We start from the raw sequence: 12,673 nt of genomic DNA, 5'->3' as shown, positions 1-12,673 counted from the left end.
ATGAAGAGCTGCACTTCTGTATACCAACGGACATCCTTATAACAAATACGTAAAACGCATAAAAACGAACGTAACAAAATAAACAATGAACTAGAAAGCTCCATCGAGGACGACTCGTTTCAGGCTGAGAACAAAAGCGTAATTGATTGTCAAGATCCCGGTATCCGCACCCTATCCCAACTGCAAAGAAGGAGCGGTCGCCTCACACAGTCTGCCACGGTCATTTCAACGTCCCCAGGAACTCCAATCACCAAGTTGTTGCTCCAAAGATAAACGGAGCAAGCGCTCCGAAATTAACCATCGCTCCAATCACGGATATTTTGGCGAGTGGAATGAATTTTGGGAACACTTTGATAAGATGATAAATGAAAACAACGGTCTCACTGTCTCCAAAAAAATTCAAGTCACCGCCTGTCTAGGTGCCCATTCTGTTGTCCGGTTTTCTGAGCTGTTTTTTACTCATTTGGTATGCTTCAACCATTTTCGAATGGAGAGGCTGTGTCAGCTGTCAGTCGCATTCCAACGACAGAAGCTTTCTACAAGGATGCAGTAAAGATGGTTGTGGTTTCTTTCCCTGAAGTCGGTTGTCGATCAGGAACCCAATCGCCCGGGCTGCGGTTAAATTGGCGGGAGGCTGGCAGGGCGATGGTGTTAAAGTTCTTTGAGATGGCGGTCGAATTGATGAACTCAATGTGTTTGTAGTTGGTGAAGGAAAACGAAGAATTTATATACAGCTATTTATAGTAGGATAACTGGGTACATGAGTAAAAAAAAAACCTCACTCTTCAGCTATACGCTAGCTTCAAGTGCGTACAAATGACTCGAGCTTTTCAACTTCATCTAACTATCCTATCCTAGGAGCGCACACAAACTGCTCGACGAACGGCAGCCGAGACTCTGTCTCACCGCAGGATCCGTCTAGTTGGCCGGTACGGCGCTGTACCCTAAACTTCCGACGCGATTCTAACCTCTAGCTTAGGAGGCTCACAAATCCAAATGCAGCTTTAACGGTCGAGACTCCTTTTCCCGCCGGGAACTGCCCATCTCAGTGCTCAGACAAGAACGTTTTCTAACGGCCAAGTTCGGCCTTATAACACCTCGAGATCACGCTATCTCGGGGACGCCCCTGTAGCCTTCGTACACGCGTAAGGCAGTGCCCGAATTCACGTAGACAGCTGTCACTCAGGGCACGACGGAATATTCAATGAGGTGCCACCATCTTTGGGTCAACGGCCCGCACGCGGGCTAGAAAGCGCACGCTTTCCCGAGGGGAGAGGGCGAAAGGCGGCGACTGCCGAAAACTAGCCGTTCCGACTGCGGATTCTCGTAACACGGCGGTGCCCTTTGCGTCCTCAAGGGGCGACCACCCCTGCGGCATTCCCTCGGCCAGACAATCGGGCTACCATGCGTGCCACGCCGAAAGGGCGAAGGCCGCTACGCAGTGTCGGGCGTGCTACGACCCCAAACCACCGTGCCATAGTACTACCGTAAGTGTTCTGCTCAAGTATCTCCTCAAAGTACAGGCGCCTCTAAAGAAGAAACTTACCTTAACTGCCTGCTGACGTTTCTTGTCATGCAGCTGAAAAGCCTCGAGAAGAGTAATTTGAAGACCAACAAAGCCCAGAATCTAATACCATGCAATATCGAATGAAATGGCTTCCATTACTGTGACCACCATACCATATTCTCTGTATTTCACAACCATGCCCAGAAGACGGCTTAGTTCTGCACCTTTTCTAAGTCGCCACAACACGCGACAGAAATCTGAAGGGCAGATATTTCATTTTGCCCGAAAAAAGCAACTTCTGACCGAAGACTTAAAAAATTTCCCCTGCTTATAAACAGGGCACAGAGCCCTAGATTGTCATCAGAATGTGTCACGCAGCGCATGCGCCTGTCGTCATGCTTTTAATATGCGTGATTCCTACAGAACCCATTCAGAAGCACGATGGGATATCGGTTGACCACATGCAAGTACCAAGGTGTGGGCGTCCTTTCAAGGTCGCAAACGAGGGATCGATAAGTAGCGGTGTTTCGTTCCACTTCAAATATTCTGAGTGTGGGCCAAGAGTGGTGAGGCTGCAGATACGTTAGTGGAGTTTCCGAGGGCGGAAGCCAACGCACCTTTTTGACGGAGGAATGGTGTGGGCATCTTCGGATGAGGAGCATTGGTTTCACTGTGATTGCGTGGGGTACATTTGCCAACGTGAGAACCCCAGCATCTACAAAATGTCGCACCCTAGAAATCTGACTGCGTAGCCAGTTCATATTACAGTGAAGTTCTGTTGCGTACAATTGTGATACCCCACATCTGCCACGACATTGTGGCGACCTGCAAAAAATAATCCTTCTCGGAGTCTTATAGGAAGCCCCCAAAAGATCTTGTCAGTTACCTGATGCATCCGACCATCGTAACTACAGGTAATATAAGCGAGCTCATACGGTTAGCTCATATGAGAGCTTTGTTATTTTGACAAGTGTCGAGATTTCGAAAGAATGGAGGTCTCAAGGAATAAATTACGAGTCTGGGTGGACATTTTAGGGTCCCAAAACCACTTTGACAACAACCAGTGGAATTTTGAGAATGATAGTTCACGTGTTAACAACGCATGCAACCGAGTCAGGGCAGAGAGTGTGCCTATTTTGGGAACTTGAGATTATTGGTCTATCGGAACCGGTCAACGAACGTTCCCAGCAAAATAAAATATTTCAGGGCTTCGAATTGCTGGGTTCTGAATTTCTACTAAGTTGTACTCAACTCACCTTTACTCACTCGTAATCGTAGCAAGTCTGTACTCACGAATATTTGTACTCAATCTGCACCCAACACCACACGTATAAAAAAGTGCCTCTACTAATTAACGAAATGCAAAGACAGCTGATTGTGAACCTGCTGCGCTTAAAATAGTGCGCTATTAGAACGGTTGAGACGATTGTGGTGCGTTTTATTCCAGTTGTAAAAGCTCTATATCAAAGTGAAATGCACAATTCACTCTTCATTTACTCAATGGCTTCTTTATCGGCACGCTGTTGCTTTGACGCTTGAGGTATTCCGTTAAAAGGAAGGGTTGCACGAATACCTGACTTCCTCTGCTATCCCAGCGCGAAGACGCTATGCCTGGCTGGCATAGCGACTTTTCCCCCTCTCCCCATCATATGCCCCAGGGATGCTGGGGGGGGGGGCTAGGAATGGAACTGACGGCCTTGGGATTTGGCATTCGTTGCTTGAGGCCTGTACAAAAAGCGTATATGCAGTGCCTCGTCCAGCTGGTTGGCGTAAATTTCATTTTGTCGTATATAATACCGGACAAGCCACCTTAACTTTCGCTTCCCCAATGTACAACACTACGTTTATTATCAAAAGGCCGAGATGCAGTGTACACTCTACAGGACCGCAAAAGCTGCCGGTGACATCTGTCAGGAGGTGTTACACTGGGCGGACGCATGCCCAATTCCGGAAGTCATCGTATCCCCTCAGTGCGGTAGACAAGCCCAGGCCAGAACCACAAATGCTGCCAAAAAGGTAACTGTGCGGCGCCGCACACGTTACTACCTCCAAGGACTAATCACAATGTTTTACTGACAACACAGGCATTCTCAGCAGCAGAAAACTTCAACAATGGTCATGCTCGGGATGACTAATCAGGTCAAAAGAGAAACGAACATCGTCCCAACGAGCCATCAACCATGGAAGAAAGTCAAAGTTCCCATGCGACCGATCGGGCAGCCTACTCAGCCGATGAAGAAGTTAAAGCAATGGCTTTGGAAGCCATCGCAGGCGATCGAGAAGTGAACATATAAACAAAATCAGGTGAGGTGGGAAGCGCATATGTTTCATCCCTAATCCTCCTCTGCATCCCAACACGCCACTCAAGCAACGCTTCAGCACCACAGTACCTTAACACCCCCGCAGCTGTACAAGCGAGAACCACTAAACCACACGATACGCACGGGGCTTCCAAAGCTGAGAGAGAAAACACATGAAGGCAGGCGGTCAACCTAAAATGCAGACGGATTGCCATAAGATATGTAAAAAAAAGCCGGCATTAAGCTCTACAAAATGAAAAAATGCACCAGGTGCAGGATACGCCAGATCCTACGCTCGAATGCCGACCAATAGAACTCACACATAGTAGACCTCAAACGTCCGCACAGCCTTTGCGCTAAGGAACAGAAGGGGCCTTTGCAAACCGAATTGAGCTGTGGGAAATGGGAAAGTAAGAACAGCTGACGCAGAAAAGTGGGACCTACCACTATACCATTCAAGATTCACTGACCAACGAAATCAGACATGATAGAAGAGAGCCCTGGGGGCTACCCCACGAAATGTAGACACATCGAAGAAAACTTCCCTCCAAAACGAGATAACGAGCAAAAATGAGCAGCACATCGAAGACAAATCTAAGTGAATCTAAGAAAGACCCTACAATATGGTAATGAACTTGCAGGTAATTTATTGCAAGACTCGTTAAACAATTCATCGTAAACGCGGATCCTGGGGCCGACATAACTGTGCTTAAGGAAACGGCACTCCAAGGCAAAGAGGTTATGCAGCACATAGCAACTCCAAATTTTCTAGCGGGCCGGCAATGTAATGCCCCTGTCCCACGGGTACCTTCCATCGCAATTGAGTCGATTCAGATCGAGCTCAATGCGGATGAGGCGCTGGTATTGGGAGTTTCAATCGCGATTGGGCTCGATCCCGCTTAAACTCAATCCTGGTTTCTCCAGCGCGATCGCGGCTTCCAAGCGCGATCAGACGAAAGCGGCGACACTGTCGTCCCCGGTCAGTAATGGTACAGAAGGTGACAACTGCAACTAACGCCACAAATTGAGACGAATAACTTGATCTAAATAAGCGTGCGTTATTATTTACATAGTTCCGTACACCTACGACCGCGCCAAGTAAGCATACCCCGGCCGCAAGTACACCGTTAGGGTCATCTGGCGTTCACGAGTGTAACAGCTGCCACTTCTCGATCGCGACTGAATCGTGCCGTGTAGCAGCAGCAGTGCTTCGAGCGGGCTCGAAAACTCGATCGGGATTAACTTCAATCGCGATTTAAAGTGCCTGTGTGACAGGGGCATTATTTCAACAGCATTTAACAGACATGCAGCACAGCCATGACCAAGTTCCCCAAGATCACATCACAGTAGATATATTGCCACCTAGGAAACGTCATAATAGAACGTTATTACTTAATATCTGCAGACACCAAGGGGTCAGCTTGACTAGCGTTACGGCGCTATTTCAACAAGCCTTTAAATTCGCAAATCAAAAAAAGATTATCATAGTTGGAAATATAACCCCAACCATCAGGCCAGAGGATACCCTGGACAAGAAGCGCGACCAGGAAGCGACGACTACATAATAGCAACTTTTGTCTGTGGTACCCAAACACGCCAGAAGCAAGGCAAAGTGCTCCACATAGAAAGGGGGATTTAGACCCCGTAGCAAGACACAAATACATTACAAATTCAGCAGCTTTTTAGAGGGGCAACGCAACTACTCTTTAATGTAAGGACTGACACCAAAGACATCATGCCTAAAGCAGACGGCCCAGCTGTAGACAGGCGCCTACTCCACACCTGGGTAGCTCGACAAGGAATCATGAAACGATGAATGCTCCAAAGACACAATAAAAAGCTCAACCTACGGATATCAGATATCACAGAAAGAGCCCGAAAATATGCAGCGACACTATCTACGCGAAACTGTCGGCTTATTGATGATCAACTAAATAGCACACTCGGTGCATTAGGCACATGGCCACAACTTAGCGGCTTGGTCCCAGCACCAACAAGCAGCAAGGCACACAAGCCATCCTGAAACTTGTGCACCAATATACTGGAACAGAAGACCAAGTGCTTCAGGATCTCACCGCAAAGTTAGGCACCACTAACGTTGCCGCCGCACAAAAACGATACACGGGCGCTCCGAACGAGCAGGTTGACGCTCCTATTTCCCTTGAAGACATTCAGCAGGTTGTCTTCTACATCACCAGAAACACCCAACCAGGGAAGGAACAAATCCAAAACAAGATTCCGTGTAATCTTGAGGAGGAATTGATTGAGCGTATCACGCAGTAATTCAATACTATGTTGTACAATGGCTTCATCACGGCGGTGTTTAGGCATGCCGATGTCAAGGTCATACACGCACACGGCGATGTCAAGAAGATAAATGGAGACGGCAGCATGGATGAACGACAGTGCTGAGTGATTCCAGGGCAGCGGTGTGGAACTACGCCAGAAGCAGATTGTGTGTGGCAGTAGAGCGTGTGCGGCACGCGGTGTACCTGCCGGATAGAGCAGAGACAATCAAGTGCTTCCCGGCCCACATGGGAAGGGTCGACCGGAGACAGCACAAACCACAACGATACTGCAACGACCAGGCGCAAAGTTTCACATACCAAACCGAGCATCAACTCGACAAAGGAATGGTGGTGCGAGGCCAAAGACAGGATGATACAGTACAGTGAAGTATTCAAAAGGCAAAAACTACAATGCAGAACTATGTCCGCGTGTCACCCGGGCAAAACTCGAAGCGAGACGGTGACGTCTCGGGAACTGCATAATGGGTCACTTCGCACGACGGTGCTCTTAAATCATGTGAGTTTTAGCGTACTTGTAAGCGACTTGTGTCGCATTTGCGGATCTGAAAGGGCTGCTGCTGCCCACAATTTGTGGGATTTTGAAGAGAATCCGAGAGAGGCACGGAGAGTAACGACGACCCCGCCGTGGCCGGCGGCTGCAGTAGGAAATGACCAACGGGAAGAGGAGACACGGTCCGTCCTGCAGATTGGGGCTCTCCTCGACAAGCAGCACCTGAGAGAAAGCGCCAGCTGCTCGTTACCACCCCAACACAGGGGCAAGTGAGGGTGGCAGAAGAAAGTTGGAGTAGCGAGGGCTGCTGGCCAAATAAAGTACGCCATGAAGAGATGATGTGTTGCCACATCGCGATAACCCTCCCCTCGTGTGGCTAGAATGATAGTTCTCCGCCGAGTATTCAAATAAAGCCTTTTTGACTCATTCACTCACTCACTCACAGCAGCACCGCCATGAGAAAGTGCTTCAACACTTAGTTGCCTCTACTAGTGCAGGTTTTAACTAAGTGATTCTTCGAGGACGGAGCAGGCTCTTGTTGTCGCCGACAACAGGAAGAACGTGCTTCGACAGAAAGTGCGCACCAAACTTCGAGGGAGCGCATGCACTGCGCCGCTAAATCGGCGGTGGCGAAAACTATGCTTTGCCCCGTGCCCTTCGGCGACTGCGCACCCCCGCGTAACACAAAGGCGTCCTTGGCCTCCCCAGTCGCCAGCCGCCCGGAGCAAAAAAACGCAAAAGCTACAACCTGAACCTTCACTGAACATGGCGAAACCTCCGTTACAATGTAGCCTTACGTGCATCCACTTGTGCAAATTGGTGACTGAAAATATGGCTTTTGTAGTAACTGTATCTTCTTGCTTGTGCTGCCTGTCGCCATACTGTTCTTGATTGCTTGAATGACTGTATTTCAGTTGTAGGCCTCTTACAAAAATTGTACGGTGACGTAGAGGAAAATCTTGTACCCGAAGTTGAAGTTTTGCTGGAGGTAATATTAGGTAAGCAGAATAAATAACTCGAGAAAGGTAATGAAGTTCAGGCACTGCAGACAACAGCGGATGCCTGCATATCCGACAGGTTAGGCTTCAGACTAATGAAAAACAACCTGAAGGGCTGGGTAAACTCCGAACCGGCTGGAAATGGTAGATTCATGTGTTTGTCACCATGACAGCGAATTCACGGCTCTTGCCATGATGATCGATGACTTGGAAAGCCGCTCTAGACGCAGCAGTCCTATTGTAAGCGGAGTACAGAAAAATAGGCCTGAGGAGGAGACTGTACAAATAAAACAGGTGAATGATGCAATGTTTGGCACCGTTCATAGCGCAAAGTGTAGCTCGATTAGGAGAATTCGCAGTCTAGAAAAAATACCTTAAATAGACTGACTGGTCTTCTTGAAAGTTGCAGATGAAAGAAACGAAATCAAAACACTGGAAAAATTTTCTAAACTCAAGGGGATGCTTTTCAGTATTAGCGTAGATTACTCTAAACGAGTTGTTGAAATCATAAAGCAAAAACGAATTTCATCAGCGGAAGAAAGAAAAAAGGAGCAAAGGCTAAATTCTTTTTCGATAACCTGAAAGTAAACTACGTTCCTCATGACTAGAATGAAGTTACCAATGAGCGGTTCCGCCATACTAGCTCAGTTTATACCAGATCTGACTGACTGAAACTGCGACGAACCGAATCTGTTAAGATTATATTGTGAATGCCAAAAGGTTGCTGAGTAAAGCTGATGTAGCTGAAGCCGTCATTTTGGAGCATTATCTCGATGTAATGGTCGGGGCATAGACTTGGTTACGTACGAATGTAGTAGGTTCGGAAGTCACACCTCCAGGGTGCATATTATTAGAAAAGACCGACAAAGCTGAGTTGGTGGTGTTTTTTTTTTCACATTCAAAGCACCATAACGTTTTGAGTGATATATTATAATAGGGACATAAAAATGTTGTGGATCAGAACCAGGTTTCGTGACCCAAGTGTGTATATTGGGGGGATTTTTAGAGCGCCATATTCTTCTCTCGATAAAACCACAAAGCTAAAAATTTCATAGGTTCGAATTTTATTCTCTAAAAAACCGTAATTTGATTGTGGGACTTCAACCTTCCGGGTGGTAATTGGCTATGTGGGTATCCTGGGGCAGAACAAGCGGCAAGTGCTGAGCAGCTATTGGAGCTCGCGCTATGTTAAGGGCTAACGCAAACTGTGGCTGATTTTACTAGGGTACGCGCTGCAAAGACAACTATCCTTGATTTCATTTTTACGTCTCCCGGGCTGTTGCGGTTCCTCGCCGGTTGTGAAGTTTTAGAGCGCCTGTCTAACCACAGAATGAATGTAGCGAAACTAGCAATGTTCTCATAAACCTTGGGTACACCCACATTCAGTACTGTATTGAATTTGGTGGCTGCCGATGATGGGTCTATTTTGGACTGCCTTCATGGGTTCTTTGATCAATATCTGTTCCTTTGTAACACTTGCCGGAGCACTAATAGGTTTTTGCATTTCTTTTCGAATGCTGTTGCGAAGTGTCTAGATAGTTAGTACCCAAGATTACAAAACCTGTGCTTAAAACTGATTCCTGGATTATCAGCAAATCATTGCCGCGAAAATAAAACCTAAAAGTAAACAGAAATCATGTGAAAAATATATTTGCTTATGAGAGAACGGCTGGCATTACTTCAATGAGACAAGAACTGAAACGTTGGATAAAGCTATCGAGGGATAGGATTTTAACGTGACATTGAATAAATATTTCAAGGATACCCCTTAAAGTTCTGGAACTATATAAAATCCCCGGCAAGCTCTCCACAGCTATCTGAAAATATTCAACAACATGGTGACGATTTCAATTCTTTTTTTGCTTCTGTGTATAAAAACGACAATGGTATGTTTCGACAGTTTTCTAGGTCACCATTCAGCGACCAATTGCGGATGTTGTAATTACCTAAGAAGCTGTCACAAATCTTTTACTTGATATAAATACAAAAAAATCCCTTCCTTGATGGTATACCAAACGAATTTATCTACAGATACGCTAAATGGGCGTCTCGCTTCCTTAGAAAACTATTTCAGTCGTCTCTGCACAATGGTTCTTTCTCATGAGCGGGAAACGAGAAAAATTACCCCAGTTCACAAAAGTAGCTCTTTTTTAAACAAGCGCAACTACCATGCTATCTCACTAAAAGAGGCTCGAGCACATAACTAAGAAACACCTGCTTGCCTACATAGATGCGCCCAATTTATTGCTGTCGAAGCAGCATGGATTCCGCCGAGGCTTATCTAACACAACACAGCCAATCGAGTTGGCGCACGATCGATCCAAAACCTTACATTCGCCTAATGAAAGTGATCTCGCATATATAGATTCAGCAAATACAATCGATGAAGTGTCGCACTCAAAGATACAAAATATTCTCTTGACAAAATGTTTTGAGTCCTATCTCAGCTCACGTCAACTGTATGTTCAAATAAAAGACAAAATTTCTAGGTCACTTACAATTATGTATGGAGTGCTGCAGGGGAGTGTACAGGGTCGTCTTTTATTTTTATTATTGATATAGGGTCTGCCAAATCGCGTCATGATTCAAATAAGGTTGCTTGCCGAAGACTGCGTTGTTTACAGCAGAACCGACAGTGAACACGATCAAAGGTAATTTAAATAACCACCGTCAACAAGTAAAAGATTGGTGCAAAGAGTGACAAATGACTTTTAATGCAGAAAAAAGTATGTCTGAGTCTAAAACCAGAAAGAAAGCACCTCTGCATATAATCACCCGATTGAAAATGCTATGCTGAAACATGTACAGAACTATAAATGTCTTGGGATAAGTTTTACGCCCGACCTCCGGTGGAACACTCATAATTGATTATGTGTGCTCCAAGGCAATCATGGCATTGTATAACCTTAGGTGTAACCTTTATAGCGCCCCATCTGATATTAAGTGCGAAGCTTTCAAACCCAAGTCATGCCTTTTATTGAATATGCTAAGATTGTATGGTACCCTTACACTGAGTCAAGGTGCAATAAAACTTTAAAAATACAATGACTTAGTGCAAGATTTTTTGTAATAAATATCGACGGCATCATTCACCTACTGAGCTTTGTAATACAGCTGCCCTCGACAGTTGGAAAACTAAGTGAAGGATTGAGCGCCTGAAATTCCTTTTTCCAGTTGGTTTATTATCAAAATAAACTAAAGTAATTATATTTTTCCAGGTTAAAGCATAGGAACACCCGTGACTTTGACCTAAATGTAGATACCCCTTGCCACACGTAACGACTGATTTAGGATCGGTTACTTACCGCATGCTCTCGAAGATTGTATTAAGTTTCCCGTGTCTATAGTTGGTTGTTCTCCACTTACGTCATTCAGACAGACTCTAAACCGACAATTTTATAAAGGACAGCAAAAAATGCATTTTGCTTAGCTACTTTTCTGGTGTGTATGCTTTTTGTTGGTCTCATCATACTGCAATGTTTTTTTAGGTACAAATATACAGGGCGGTGAAAGAGTGCCAGCTCAAATGCATCATGTACTGTTCCGCGAGTGTACATTGCATTGCATACGTGTTCAATTTTTCTTTCATGTATAACTTCGAGCTGCTGCTCACAACCATAGCGAAAATTTTCCTATAACTTGTAATGTACATGCACGTTTTTCGCAAAAAAATTCTTCTAATTCTACCCTGTAACGGCCCACTTCTGGAATAAAAATTTTAACAAAATCAAATACCTAAACAAAATAAACCAATCGGCTTACGTATATATAAACCAATCTCTCTGCCATCATGCATCGGAACACATTTCGAACATGTAGGGATAAATCACATTCAACCATACATTGAGGGGCCCGAATGATTTCTGCGTCCATCTTCGAATATAAAACACATCTTCCCACACAGGATGTTCTCCTTCACCGTAAGTAAGAGGTGATCCAGAGCTCACCACGCAAAAAAACGAGAGTGGTTGTTGTCCTTGATCTCAAAGGTGTGTTCGATAACGTTAGCCACAATAACAAAGTAGGCGACCTCGTCTTATTCAACTGCAGTGTTAAGACCTACAACTACGTCTACTAGTTCCTCTCGGACCGGACAGCTATGATTGCCATCGGGCCTGGGGTAATTGACAACATCCATTTAAGGAACGAACAAACATCCATGAGGGCAGTTCTGTCCCCGTTAAATTTCAATATAGCTATAAGGGAGCTACCGCCAGGACTCTACAAACTCGAAAACGTCCAGCACTCACTTTTCCGAGGCGACATTACATTTTCGTGAACGCAACGGTCTGACGGAGCCATCCAGGACGACCTCCAGTAGGTCATTGACATAGAGACCGAATACCTAAATGCCTTCGGCCTGGATTGCTCACCGGAAAAGTCGGAGCTCCTAATAATCAACCAGTACCCGTGGTGAACCGAGCCACCGGATATACAGCACCTTGTACCCGCGGGACCGATTCCCTGCATTGACCACATTCTCATCCTTGGCTTCACATTGACAAACATCTCCGCAACAGCGAAGTAAATCGTCTCCTACGATCTTCGGCTCAAAATATGGGTGTGATCAGACGCATCACGAAAAAAACCACGGTATGGAGGACGCACACTGCATTAAACTAGTCCAGGCCTTACTAATCCGCAGAATATTCCATGTTGCCCCCTACTTGCGGCTATGCAATAATGACCTTAGACGGAATCATAAGAAAGGCTTGAAAGCGAGCATTGCACTTACCACGGAATACTTCCACGGAGCAACTTGTACTTGACTTGAGCATACACAACACGGCTGCAGAGCTGGTAGGAGCACATATCGCCAGCCAACAAGAACGGTGGCTGCTCACTCACCGGTATAACCCTTTCCCGGATCGGCTGCCTTATTCACAGTTCGCATCATAAGAAAATGACTTCTCCCAGTTGGCACAAGGGAAAAAGTTATAATATCTCCGATACCCAGGAATATGTACCCAAAACACTACGCAGCATGAAGACAAGCAAGTGTAGAACACATGCAGTAACAGTTTAAGAAAAAATGCAACACAATTTACACTGACACAGCAAGTTCAACG

At 45.7% G+C, this 12,673-nt stretch overlaps 1 pseudogene; it reads left to right on the top strand.

The window, feature by feature from the left end:
- Nucleotides 1-6,516: 6,516 nt before the first annotated feature.
- On the top strand, nt 6,517-8,272 carry LOC144160611 (uncharacterized; annotated as a pseudogene).
- The last annotated feature ends 4,401 nt before the right edge of the window (nt 8,273-12,673 follow it).

Source organism: Haemaphysalis longicornis, unplaced genomic scaffold (genome assembly GCF_048455015.1).
Source record: "Haemaphysalis longicornis isolate Haplotype H1 unplaced genomic scaffold, Haemaphysalis longicornis Haplotype H1 scaffold_11, whole genome shotgun sequence".
In the NCBI taxonomy this organism is placed as follows: Eukaryota; Metazoa; Arthropoda; class Arachnida; order Ixodida; family Ixodidae; genus Haemaphysalis; species Haemaphysalis longicornis.
The sequence above is the reverse complement of the archived record's forward strand: the minus strand, read 5'-3'. Positions and strand labels throughout refer to the sequence as shown.